We start from the raw sequence: 14,345 nt of genomic DNA on the forward strand, positions 1-14,345 counted from the left end.
AATGCTTCGTTGCAATGTCACAATGTTTTAACATAGATTACTTTCTTTATGCAATGCATGAATCAGTTAACGCTCATGCAAAATGCATTCCATCTGCTCAGACAGATGTAAGCTGCAGTGTTTCCAATTCTATCAACAATACAACTAGCTGAAAGAGAAGCACTGACACAGATGGGCAATGGGTGAAGAGAGTGGCTCAAACTAAAGAAAAAGCATTGTGTTAAAATGTACCCAGAAGAAAAATGAGATTCTCAACTCATCCATGTTTATCCACAGCCTTTAGTATGAAGATGGAGAGGGAGTTTATCTCTTAGTGAAAAGTCTTTAAATAAACTGAATTGCCTTTGGAGTCTATAGCAGTGATTAGCAGTTCTAAAAGGCTCTTTAAGTATCATAAGCTTGAGTGGGATAGATACTACACTAAGGGAATTGTGAAGGAGTATGGAAAATGGGAAAAGAAAGAATAATAGAAAAAGTGAGAGAAGAGGCTGGTTGTGGAAGAAAGATTAAGAAATGAGAAAAAAGTTGACTTCTATTAAAGATAGGCCAAGAAATGCCAACAACAGCTCTAAAGATCTGAACAGTACTCTTTCTCAAGTAAAAGGAAGTGATAATTTACATCTATATCAATTTGCTAACTTATCACTACTCACAATCCCTCCCAGACTCCAAAACTTGAGCATTGTCATTCTAGCCCCTAAAGTTGACTGAAAGCTACTTCCTCCATGTAATCTGTTGCCTTGAATTCACTTTTGTGAATATGATCCATGTCTTGATATTCCCTCTCTTAACACTCACCTTGCTACACATTCATTCAGCATCCCATTCTGGCCTTTGTAAAATCAAAGCAATAGCAAGCTTTCCCTTTTGATGAATTACAAAGGTCTGCCCATGACCTCTCTTCTCACCAAGGTACTACATATGCATTTCAACTGGGAGCTGTTTTGTTCAGTCTTTTCACTCTGAGGAATTACCATGCACTGGGAATTTCAGCCCATTTTTGCTACTATAATGCTGGATTGCCCACATGAAGGCTGTTTACTTCAAGCCTACAGAAATGAAATTTGAAGAGTGTGAAATCAACTGAAAGGCTCAAAGTTAAACCCTTCAATATATCCCTCACAGTTGTGTGGCAGACAGAGGTGGGTGGGGGGAAGGGATGGTAGGATATAGCCAAATAGAAAACGTCAAGCTAAAAACTGCAACATGATAAAAGGAGAATGGTGCTAGTGCATAGGAAAATAGATTCTAAGCACAGGAAGATCTTAGTTGAGACTACCAAAAGTAAAAGCATCACTGAGATAGGCAAGTATAATCTGGCAAGTCAGGGTGGAAGACTAAGGCAATAATCAAGATCAAAACACATATTTATATAAAATATCTGGTTATGTCAATAAAGTATGTGTATATGAATACATGCATGTGAGGGTGGGGTGGAGGGAAACAGTGTGTGTGTGGGTTTGCAGTAACAATTCCAAATTTGGAGGAAAGGAAGGAAAGATAAAAAAGATCACGGGAATAAGTAAAAACTAACTGGTGGTATAAACAATTTGGACATTTTCCCTTTCTCCTTCAGTTTTTCCTTTTTTTCCTGCTGTAATTCTCCATATTTTGTTGATCTCAACTGCCCAATAGTAATCAGAGTTATCAGAGCCAAGATTAACCCCAAGACGCCCTTCCTAATTTAGTGCTATTTTCACTCTTTTACTACCTCCTATTAAGAGTAGTTATCACCTATGCGCCAGGCAACAGGCAAGATAGTGTAAAAATTAGTTTCTACTTTCAAAGAACTTTTAATATAGTAACAAAGATATACAACCCACCATACATAAGATCAATGTGGCAGTTTTTTATAATAAGTGTACAAATGAAAAGTTATAAGGTCCTAAGTGTATTAGACTTATATTTAAGATTTCCTATGGAAAATATATCACAAATCCAGGTCAGGATTCTCAAAATAGTGAGTTTTTTTCTATTTTGCTTTTTAAAGTCTGGACATATATGTTAATTAATACATAAAAGCAATATTCTGTGAGGTCAGAGGATTCTGTTTTGGACATAACATTGGTTCAAATGTCATTATTATTGCTATAAACATAAGCTTCCTAATGAATCCATGATTAAATTCCATGGAGCAAACTGCTAATATTTGGAAGACATAAAGAAAACAACTACCTATATAAGATGACTGAATTTTTTATGTTTTAATTTTAATCCATAATGGAAGAAAGTTTCATATATAAGAATATCTCTGAATTTCAAATGTAGGCACAAATGCACTGTCTAAATATTACTTCAGTCATTTAAATAACACTTAATAGTTAATATTTGATATTAACATTAATAAGTTTTATTATCTTGATATTATTTTAATAAATACAATTTGCTATTATTTTAATAGTGATATTTAATGTTATCTTAATAAATCATATTTATTTTTAATGTTTAATATTTTATATGTAATATTTAAGACAATGTTTTTATCTGTTAAATGGTAGAAAATAAATTTGAGGAGAGATTTATTTTCAGGTTGGGATTATATAATCAAGGATTGATGGCCTGATTCTTCATCCAGAATTAGGAATAAATTTTGGTGGTCTATCCACAACCTTAGTAGGTTCACCATGGCTAGTCCACCAGACCTTTCAAAAACATTGTATTCCCACCAGACTATACAGTTCAAAGAAGAAATTTCACCCATACATGAATTAATAGTAAGATGTGGCTCTGAGATATTCTTTGTCTATCTGAAACAGTTTTTAACAACTATATTCCACTTCATTTATTTGGCAGTATTGCCAAGATGGCCAATCTGAATTAATTCAGTATCTAATATGAAGTATCTCTCATATATTGAGCCAAGTTGCTTTTTTTAAAGAACCTTATAAACCTACTCATAAATGGTTGGGTAAGAATGATTTTCAATTAACTTTTCAAGACTAATCTGAGATACAGATTTTTCACTGTTTTCCATGTAATCAATCCAACAAAAATTAATAGAATGCCTATTTACTAGGCACTGTGCTAGGAAGTGTGTAATAGAAAATTTAATGTGGCAATACAAAGAACTTGTAAAAGCTGTTATCTTAAAAAGATTAAATAATTGTCTTACAATTTTGTCAACTATATCAATTTGCTTATCAATATTCTTTCTAACCATTCATCAAATATTTATGAATTATACTATAGATTTAATATTACTAGATATGCATGAAGGTACAAAATACTCTATTCCTTTTTAATTGAAGGTAATTATTGGATTAGATAGATATTCTGATAAAACACTTTGAGCTTATATTAAAATAGTATTTTGACTATATATTATTTAGATATGGTTGTGATCAATTACTAAATGTGTAAATATTTTTGTTACATATGGTGACGTTTCTAATTTGTACTGATTTTGGTCAGAAAATAAGTTTTGTACGATTTGGATTCTTTGGTATCTAAGATTTTTTTTATTACTCAGCATATAATTGGTTTTTAAAAATGTTCCTTATGTGCTGGAAAAGAATGCTTATTTTCCAATTGACTGAAAAATTCCTACATATTCTGAGACAAGCTTGCTGATTGCATTTGTGTGTGTGTTGTGTGTAGTGCTGGGGATCCTTGCAGGTCCTTGCACATGTAATATAAGCATTTTACCGCTAAGCTATATCCACAGTCTGCTAAATTGTATTCTTAATTTTTTGCCAGTATGGTCAATTCTGGAACAGACATCAAATTATTCCACTGTGATTTCTGAATGTACTGTATCCAATATCTCCTTGTAATTCTAACAAATTTGGTTTATTTAGTTTAGGGTATATTTTAGGTGCATATGCATAGAAGTTCTGATGTTTTAATAATTCATCAATAGATTTCAATCCCATCTATGAGTATATCTCTTATTTTTGCTAATATAAGTAAATTTGACCAAAATTCATTGAAGACTTCCTAATAGATTAAAACCTACCATTAAAAATCTGAGTTTTATTGCTTTTTGCTTTGTTTTCTTTAATGCACCTGACTTACATTGTTGAAGAACTATGCCACCTAGAGCACTCCCAAGGCTAAGCACTGTTTCTTGGGACACACTTGGAAAACAAAATAACTAACTGAACTGGTTTTCACCTGAACTGACTCACAAATGGCTGTGCTGGCAAAATCAAAATGAGGAAAGGATAACTTGCTATAACAATGCCTATAAGGCTCACACCAATACCTTCTCTTAAATAAGTCTTCCGTTGATATAGAAATAGAACCAGAGGCCTGCATTGAAAGGTGGCAAACACAGATGGTTTATTTTCTTCCTTTTCTCCAATTTTATTTATTAATACACAACATTCAATTCCTTTTACGTCTAAATTACAATATTTTCATAAATAGCATCTCAGCAACCTTCACCACTTGTTTGGGTTCAGATGTTTGTTGCACCTCTTAACAGCTGCTGAAACATATTGCAGGGTTTTCACTTCAGCAAGATAATTACAGACTAGATTCCACTTTCTCTCTTAGTCCACTTCTGGGATTTCACACAACCAAAGTACTCTGACTCCAAGGCCTTGCATAGTGTTGCAGTCATGAGTCACTGTCAGTGTGGAAATTTAGAGGTTGCTCTTATTTATCAAATACCATACCTTTATATCATTGTGAACTATGAGAAGCCAGAAAATATCTATACCCTTTATGGGGCAGTATCTGAAAGAGTGAGTCTACCATCCTTCTCAGGGTAGATTCTATCCCTGGAAAAATTAAGTCTTTCCTCCAAGGAATACACCTCTACCTTTCACTGCCTCCTCTCCCACTATCCCTGCCTGCCAACCTAGGTGTGGACTTAGTAAGATTGCTATTTTGTCTTGCTGAAGTGGAACCCTTGCAATACATTTTTGGCGGAATACCAGGGATTGGATTCAGGGGCACTAGACCACTGAGCCCCATTCCCAGCCCTATTTTGTATTTTATTTAGAGACAGGGTCTCACTAAGTTCCTTAGTGCCTTGCTTTTGCTGAGGCTGGCTTTGAACTCAGGATTTTCCTGCCTCAGCCTCCTGAGCCACTATGATTACACACGTGTGTCACCGTGCCCAACTGCAATGTATTTCAATACCTCCTAAGGCGGGCAACAAGCATTTAAGTACAGGGAAGATTCCACAGTTGAAAACAAATATCAAAGGAAACTTGAAGGGGCAAACATCTCTCTAGAGAATACTGAAGAATACTGAAGAAAAAACTTAAAGAAACTGTATAGAAGGGCAGAAGAAAGGAGGGGAGAAGAGATTCCATATTCCTTCTGTGAGTGACAAAATAGGGTAGGGCAGTGGGTTTAAATTAATTTAATTGAATTCACTAAAGTAGAGTTTAATTAATATCAGGGAATGGCCCAAAGTACGGAGCCAGAAAAACTGACAGTACTACCCCTTTTTTGGCCCCAAATCTGTAAATTTTACCTAGTATCTTAGCAACATTCAAACCCCCAAATTACTTAGTTTTATTTTCACAAATTCTGACCTGACCAAGTTTTGTCATATAGAAAGTACAATTTAATCATCAAATTAATTAAATAAGATTAAGTATTGAGAAACTCATGCACAGTTTTTCTCAGTTAATGCTTATATTCACTTTTTGACAATTTGATGTTTTTTGCCACCAGTTAAAACAAATGATTCCTTTTCTATAAACTTCTTCCTATAATGATGTGTTCAGTAGTTTTCTATTAATATTTCATTTCTTTTAATTTTAAATGATTTAACAACTTCAAGCTCATATAATTGGGGGAGTATTTCCTAAGAGTAGAATCACTTTGCTAAATTGGCAAATATTAACTGGGCAGCAACCAATACATATCTCAATATCTCTGTGTTTATGAAACAACTAGATGGATTGCACAGTATTAAAGGCTCAATAACTGTTTTTGTTTGTGTGTCATTTAGATTTTTGGTATTAAGTAGCACCAAGAATTGTGGAATCCTTCCTACAGGGATTCATTACTATACATTGTGCACTTTGGATGAATAAATTAAACTGGAAATATCTATGCAATAAACACTGTAAAAATTTTTACAATAGAGGAAAAAGTCTTTTAAACCAAATTTTAAGTCTCCATTCAAATGACAACTTCATATTCCTTTTCATGCCACTTAATGACCTTGGGTAAGGAAAAGCTTAGAAGATCCTCCTCTTGTAAAAACAAGTCATTCACCCGGGCTAACCAAATTGACTTCAACACAAAAGCTTTTAAGAAATGCTTTGGCAGAATCCCTGCTTATATCGTTTTTTATAAATCACTAATAAGATATCGAGAAATGACAATCTGAAAAATGTCAGGGTAAGAAATGAATGTTTCCTAGATAGAATTCTGAGATTGCTAGCCTCCTTCTTTCATCTGGAAAAGTGTAAAAAGTGCAGACTCTCCTGAACAGACTCAACTTAAGCCAATTTGAGCATTATTACCTTTGAAAGGGAAAAGTACTCTTTTACACAAATAACAGAAATGATTGAAGGGATGGAAAATGAATCTTTCTAAGAAAGTTTGGAGGTATTAGATTGTTACACTGAAAAAGGAGAAAGTTCAATGGTATCTTGGAAAACTGTCTTTGAATATACAGGTCTTGGCCGCTGTGAATATACAGGTCTTGGCCACTGTGATTACTATAGGAAACTGATAAAAGAAGAAATAGGCATTAATTAAAGCAGGAATTATTTTTGACTAACCATCAGTAAGACTTTGACAACTACAATGATAACACAAAGAAATAGGTAATTTACTATGACAGAAACCTTAATTTTGTGTATATGTGTGCTTTTCCAATTAACGTAGAAGTCTGAAATTTGGCTAGTCTAAAGAGAGGGTGTTGCAACAAAATTCTGTTCCCTATAGTAACAGTAGTCAATACAACTGCCTTCTTCTCTTATGCAATATTGGCTTCTTTAAAATCATCCCTGTTGTCTTCATAGTGATTTTCTTTCTTGCTTCTCAGGAAATGTGATCAATGTGGTGCAAAAACCTGGGCTGAGATTTCATAAAAATCATATACCATACCGTTACATAGCTTAACAATTGTTCTTTGTCTACCATTTTTACAATATTGGCTTGGTTTGCCCAAGACTGTTTTGGAAGACAGAACACAACCTCTCTTGCTACGTTCTAACATTTTAACGACTAAAATCTTAATTCTCAAATGGACTACTCTCCATGGGGAAAGTTTGTGTTTTAGTCAGCTATTATGCTGCTGTGACTAAAAGAACCCAACCAAAACAATTGTAGAGAAGGAAGTTTATTTGAGGGCTCACGGTTTCAGAGGTATTAGTCCACAGAAGGTCGACTCCACTCCTTGCAGATAGGAGCGTGGCAAAGAAAAACAGCTCACCTCATTCTCAGCACACAGAGAGATCTCCACTTGCCAAATGCAAATATACACCCCCAAACCATGCCCCCAATCACCACCTCCTCCAGCCACACCTTTACACTTCAGTTACCAGTCAGTTAATTCCTATCAGAGGAGTAATTCACTGATTGGGTTAAGACTCTCACAACCTAATCCTTTCTCCTCTAAATCTTCTTTCATTCTCTCACATGTGAGCTGTTGGGGGACACCACATCTAGACCATAACAGTTTAAGACCAAAATATGTATTTGCTAAGTACTTTCCAGAGTCTCTCTACCACAAATGTATTACCCACTAGAAACAAATTTAACCAACTTGCTGAGAAGCATTAAGCCTACAATAAGCACAAGCTTCTCTACCCTAGTTTTGACATCTGCCACTAATTGTATCCATCATAAATGTTGACTTAGGAAGGTTAATGCCACAAACAGACCCATTAAAAGCCAACTTTTTCTCCATATAGCTTGTTTGCACATCAAATGATCCATAGCCTAGTACCAAATATTCTGTCACCCATTGCTATTCTTTGAAACAAATCTCTGTATAATCTCAGCCAAAGGAAAATCATGAGGACGGAAGGACTTCAGAGACTGGAAAATTCATTTATTTGGCTTTTTAAAGATGGGTGATGACTTTCCAGTTATTATGATTTTTCAAAATTTCTTATGATGAGGCTTAATTGTGCAAGATAATTATCTGACTTTCTTTTCTATTCCTGTTTGAAGTTTTAGTAGCTAAGCAGTAGAAAATTCTTGAATTTTATAGAAAGCAGCCATTTATTTCTATATTTCATTATTCCAAACTAACTCTTGACTAATCCATTTCTCAGTAAAGGCTAAATTATTTTATAGAATAATGATTTAGTTTGAAAAAAGACCAAGGATATTTATTTTTAAAGTTAGAAATCACTTATTATTGCCTCCTTAATAATAAAATAATTTCACTCTTTTGTAGCAAGTAAGCACAATTTGTATCTTACCAATAACTCATTTTGTATGAAGCTCAAATATCTAAATAAAATTCATGGCAAGCATAATTAATAATAATATGTCTTGATAATTACATAAAATAATTTAAATAAACCTTTTACATTTACAGTCAATTGATCTTGGACAAGGATATCAACACAATTCTAAGAAGGACTAAGTCAATTCAAGAAATGATGAGACAACCTGCAAAAGTCTTTATACCATGTATAGAAATTAACTCAAAATGGATCAGTTTTCTAAATGTCAGAGATAAAAACAAAAGTCATAGAAGAAAATATAGGAGTAAATCTTAGTGACATTGGATTAGGTTTGGTTTCTTAGATATGATCAGAAAAGGCCAAGCAACCAAAAGGCCAAACAACCAAAGGAAACAGATAAATTATACTTGATCAAATTTAAGGTGAAAATCTCAACCCCTTGAAGTATGTTGCAGCGTGAAAATCCATTTTTTTATTTTAAGTTGAAAGTGACCTTGCTTATTAATTGAAGTTCTTGACAGGTTTTTTAGTTTGCAACATGAGAGGAAATAAAACTTGTCCCCCTACTATTTTTTATTGAGTGAGTAAGGTTTGCAGGAAGTATTGTCCTCTCATGTTTTCTTGTATTCTTCTTGTTAGCAATGGTATAGTTTTTCCACCTCAGCTAAATACTGGCTTTTTGAAGCAAATCATTGAAAACCCAAATCATTGAAGATAGAATATTGTACAAGCTGATTGATTGTCTGGGTTAGACAACACATACAGTTGATTTGGCTAAACTGACTTGTATGTGCAGCCTAAAACTAGATCCTTAACAAGAAAGTTGGGTCAGTCATCTTGAATTAATGACATGTAAAAGTAAGTGAATGATAATTGTTTGGAGAGATGGTACATACTTTAAAGGTTAGCCTTAAGCCTCAGTAATAGTGTCATATCTCTTGATTTCTGTTGTCACTGCTGCACCCTAACCCGACAGGAATTACTGCTTCATTTTCTTTGGGATAGAAAGCAAAACTTGGTGTCATGACTCTTATCCCAATAGTTACTAGGAAGAATCAGTGAAAAGAAGCACCAGCCTGTTGTATGACTGCTGCTTTATAACTTTCATGACAAAGTCACATTTTTTCCTGTCCTTGTTACAAAATTGTAGCAGTTTACCTTCCTTTAGTGAGGATGGAAGCTAATCTGTGGGTGGGTAGGATTGCAAAGGGATGGATGCCCGTGGCCAGGAACACTGCACACGTCTCCAGTGCTCAGACCTGTTGAGCAGCCACTCCCCTGCTGCATGCCACGCATCTGTCGGGTTGCAAATTTGCACACATAAATAATTCCTCAGGAAGAGTTTGCACGTGTATCACCTCACAATATTCTGTACTGACCAAACAAGGAATTTGAAGGTTTTCAGCCCAAAAGGGTAACTTCAGAGTGGTCTGTACACCTACTGGCAAAAGTAATGGTGATCTGACAAACCCAATTGGTTTCTGCAGTTATAAAGTGAGCAGGAGCTTTTGTACCAGAGTATTTAAATATTCCTCTTGAATCTCCCTGTATACAGTAAATAACCCTTCCAAATTTTGTCTTCTTATTGAGGCAGCCTGTGTTTTTTCTTTTTCCCCCCTTCCTTATAGCAGTTAATTATTTCTGTGATTATTAAGTAAGAGGCATTGCCCTTGAGCTAAAATTCACTTGTTTAATAAACAGCTATTATTAAACTAACTGAGCATTGTTTTATGAATATACACTAATCTGAGATACTGAAAAATTTACAATTAAAAAGAAAAAGAAAAAAGCCTGCATTAGCTATCCAGCCATTGTTTGGATGTTTTGAGTTGATCTTTTTGTGTATCATTGAACTTTTAGCTTAGGATATTATGTTTACTTTAATCCAAGTCTAGACCTCTTAAGGGAACTTTGAAATTCAAAGTCAGAAAGAATCCTTTGACACTTGTAAGAGGTTTAGAAGACCTTTTTGGGTGTGGTTACTGTTTTCAATAAGTTTGTGTGAGATGAAGTTCATTTTTTTCAGAAGTTAAAATGATGGAGGTCATAGGAGTTGGTGGAGAAATAGCTTTTCCAATACTTTTCATTACCCTGTTGAAATTTGCCTGAGTTTCTGGCGACCAGAATATATGAAAGGAGCTCCATTCTTCCCAAGGGAATGATTCCTCTTCTGTCCCCAGTATTGATTAACTAGTCCCTGGCACCTCCACTCTCCAAAACCCTAGTTTGAACCTCTCTCCAGAGCAGAGTGGCACAGTGCAGGTGCTGTTTCTGCTTACGCTGGTGGGGCGGCTGGGGGAGAATTCAAGAAAATGCTAATCATAGATCCATTCTTACAGGATCCCGGTATATATTGCACCTCTGCTAGTTGGAAATTGTCTTCCTTTCAGGTTGGACTACATTGTTTCGAAAAATGTTAATGGATTACAAATCTGAAAAATTTATAGGATGACCCTGGGGCTGAAAAATCTGTGGTTTGGAAAAAATAAATACTTTGTATTGATTTTCACATGTCATTTCAGTGTTGTGACTATGTACTAATGCAATAAGTCTGTGGATGTTCTCTTAGAAGAGGGCAGTTTACTCACCCTCATGAACCCTATTTGTCGATATTACAACCATGCAATTCAGGTGAAGTTATTCAGATGTGAAGTTGGGGGAGCTGTGACCAGAATCAGGAATTCTTCTGTGTAATTTGGGGATGAAATGCAGGCAAAAGATTTTGCCACCTGCCCCAGCAGCCAGGGCAAGGTTGTGGCAGTGAAGTCTCATCCTTGGCAGTGCTGACTGTCAGAAGGCGTGACCAGGCAAGAGCAGGTGCTGTGCACATGAACTCATTCATTAGTCCAAGAAAAACAAAATGGTGGATGGAATACTTAACTGACCTGGGATACAAAGTCATTGACTTTGGCTTTGATTTTTAACCCTTGGTGGATTTTGAGTCACTCCTTCTGTATTAGTGTATATACTATCACTCTAAAACATTGTGGTTAGTGAAATAAATATTGTACAGTTAAAAAAAAGGAAGGTGAAAAGACAATACAAAGAATATGAAAATATATTTACACATGATGCATCTGATCAGAGGTATATATTGGCAAAAGATTTTTATACATATTTATTTAAGGAAGATACACAAATCATCAATTAGGACAAGAACAGATGCTCATTCATCTTTAGGGAACTGCAAATAACAACCACAATGAGATGCCATGCTACACTCACTAAGATGGGTATACTAGGTTTTCAAAATGGAAAATAATTTTGTTGAAGGTGGGGAAAAATTCAAACATTTAATACCATATCAGCAAGAATGTAAAATATTGCAGTCCTGGTAGAATGTGGTCTTGCAGTTCCTCAAAAATGTTCACATATGAATACATGACCAGTGAACCTCCACATCATGTAAATCCACAAGAATGGGATCCTCATTAGGATAAGTTATACTCCATGTATGTTGTGATATGTCAAAATGCACTCTACTGTCATGTACATTTAAAAAGAACAAATAAAAACTTTAAAAATATAAAAAGGAAAAGTCAAATAAAACCAAATGGTACCCCCCAAAAGAATTGCACATAGATTTACTGCATGACCCTGCAATTCCATTCAGAGGCATATAGCTAATAGGATTGAAAACATATGATCCCACAAAATCTTGTACATAAATCGTCATATCAGCATTATTGATAATAACCAAAAAGGGTAAAATGGACCAAATATCCACCAAAACTGATGAAGGATAAATGTGGTACTATATCCTTAACAGTAAAATATCATTGACCATGAAAAGGAATAGTGTCTGGGCTGGGTTGTGGCTCAGTGGTAGAGCACTTGCCTCACATGTGTGGGGCACTGGGTTCAATCCTCAGCACCACATAAAAACAAATAAATAAGTGAAGAGATTGTATACATCTACAACTAAAATTTATGTTTTTGCAAAAAGGAACAGTGTCCAGATTCAACCCTACTAGCACAGAAGAGCCTTGAAAACAGTATGCTATGTAAAAGTAGTCATTCACAAAAAAATCCCATTTTATATGGTTTAATTTAATATGCTTTAATTTATGGAAAATATCCAGAATATGCAAATCCATACAGACAAATGGATTTAGCAGTTGCCAGTGACTGGGGTTAGGGAACTGAGAAATGCCTTTTAATGGATATAGGGTTTCTTTTGTGGGTGATAAAAATGATCTGGAATTAAATTGTGGCCATAGTTGCACAGTATTTGAGTATACTAAAAACTACAGAATTTTACACTTTGAAAACGTGACTGTCATAGAAATCATATCTCAATAGAAGTGATAATTCAAAATAAAGATCAAGTAAATAATGATTGTGGGAATATTAAGAATGAATTTCCTCTAGTCTTAAGTGAACAGTTAATCAAAATACACATTTTAATAATAATAAGTAATATATTAAAGGGAAATAATATATGGTCAATATCTTTGGGGACTTAAGTTCTGGTATAGCAGAAAAATCACTTTAGTTTTTGAATTCCAGCTGTTTATCATTATCTAATTATTTGACTGTTAGGCAAGTTCCTCAACCTCATGGAATGTTTCCTCATCAATAAAATGGGAATTGATATACCCTTCCTCACTGGATTGTCTGCAATTTAAAGAAAATGATAGCATACATAAAAGGTGTAGCATAATTCATGGCAAGCACTAAAAATTTTCACAACCAATTGGAATAAATACATTCAATGGAAGTACTAAGTTTGAGCTTCGAAAACCAAATTAAGGACAGGGGATTTACCTTCAAGAAGATCAAGATTGACTTGGCTATTTCAAATTATAATGATCAGTTCTATTTTTTCTTTCTAAACTTTCTGTATGAAAAGGGATTCTCAACCACTCATTTGCTCCTCAGCCCCTAATACACACCACACATGGCTAGGGAAACATAAGGTAGTGCACATAATTATATTTATGCATGACTAATGAGCATTATAAAGCAGGAAATAGCTGTAATATATTTTTACATATTGTAAAATAGAAGACAGCCTTCTATGCACACTGTTGAGGAATATATTCAAGCGTGTTTGAGAGACATTAGACTTCTCAGCTTCTGCTGTTCTCCAGGTTCAAGACACTATGTTAACCACACTCTGTAAGGTTTTGAGTCACTAAAATCGTGCTGATACTGGCTGCACACAATGAGGCAAGTCATTGACAATTAAGAGTACTTCAATTATCACTGGAGAAGCTTATCTGGAGGATTTTATTGATAGATGCTCCTTGTATGCTGAGGAAAGCCATGGTCAACCAGAAAACATGCTTTGCCTTGGCTCTTTACTTTTTTCAAACTCATCATTTTATCAAGTTTATTATTTTATGTGGGTCTGTTAATGCTTGGAAATGTAAATCCAGTTCTCCCAAATATAATCTGTCTATATTATAAAGTACATATCAATATTCCCAAATGAATTATTCTTCCACATTCTATACTGATGCACACAATAATCCAGGTTTTTCTCCTTTCTTTAAATGAAGTAGATTTATTTGAGCAAGACACTAAAATACTCATGTTCACAAAATAGTACCTACTCATCATAAGAGCAAACTTTATTCTTTTGAGTATAATCCTCCTACATTGAGAATAAATTTTCATTATTTCATTTTTCCTCTTCCTCTACTAGCTCAAAAAACTTCCCAAGAAATTAAAGTGAAAACAATCACAAAATCTATAAAACTGATAATAGTCTTTTTACACTGGTCAAAATGTCTTGGGTCAACAAGATTCTGATTTCGGCAACCTGATACATCACTTCAACCCAGGTGGCTCCATCTTGACCCAGACATTGCTATAGGCTAACAGATGTTTCTCAAATTTCACATGACATTATCCATTCCACCTGTTTTTGTGACAGATGATTTACTTTCTGACACTTAAACAAGTCTCTCTCCCTATTCCTCCCATTCCCCCCTGCCCAAATCATGCCACCTCAACAGAGAAATCGTCTGAACTCAATGAGAGTTTACAAAGGCAGAAAGAAACTTT

General features: G+C 34.7%; 1 protein-coding gene and 1 long non-coding RNA gene across 14 annotated transcripts in view; one reads left to right on the forward strand and one right to left on the reverse strand.

Moving 5' to 3' along the window:
- Positions 1 to 14,345, forward strand: part of LOC306651963 — a 318,748-nt gene that overhangs the window by 122,710 nt on the left and 181,693 nt on the right. The window contains exon 6 of one of the 11 annotated variants that reach the window (XR_013761273.1): positions 8,465 to 12,635. The exons of the other annotated variants lie outside the window; for them this stretch is intronic. This is a non-coding gene — a long non-coding RNA (uncharacterized lncRNA). Of the gene's footprint in view, positions 1 to 8,464; positions 12,636 to 14,345 lie in introns of those variants that run through there. 11 annotated transcript variants of the gene reach the window in all.
- NRK (Nik related kinase) overlaps positions 1 to 14,345 on the reverse strand; it is a 128,996-nt gene that overhangs the window by 78,780 nt on the left and 35,871 nt on the right. The gene's annotated exons all lie outside the window — the stretch shown is intronic.

This window comes from Sciurus vulgaris, assembly GCF_902686455.1.
Source record: "Sciurus vulgaris genome assembly, chromosome: X".
Lineage (NCBI taxonomy): Eukaryota > Metazoa > Chordata > Mammalia > Rodentia > Sciuridae > Sciurus > Sciurus vulgaris.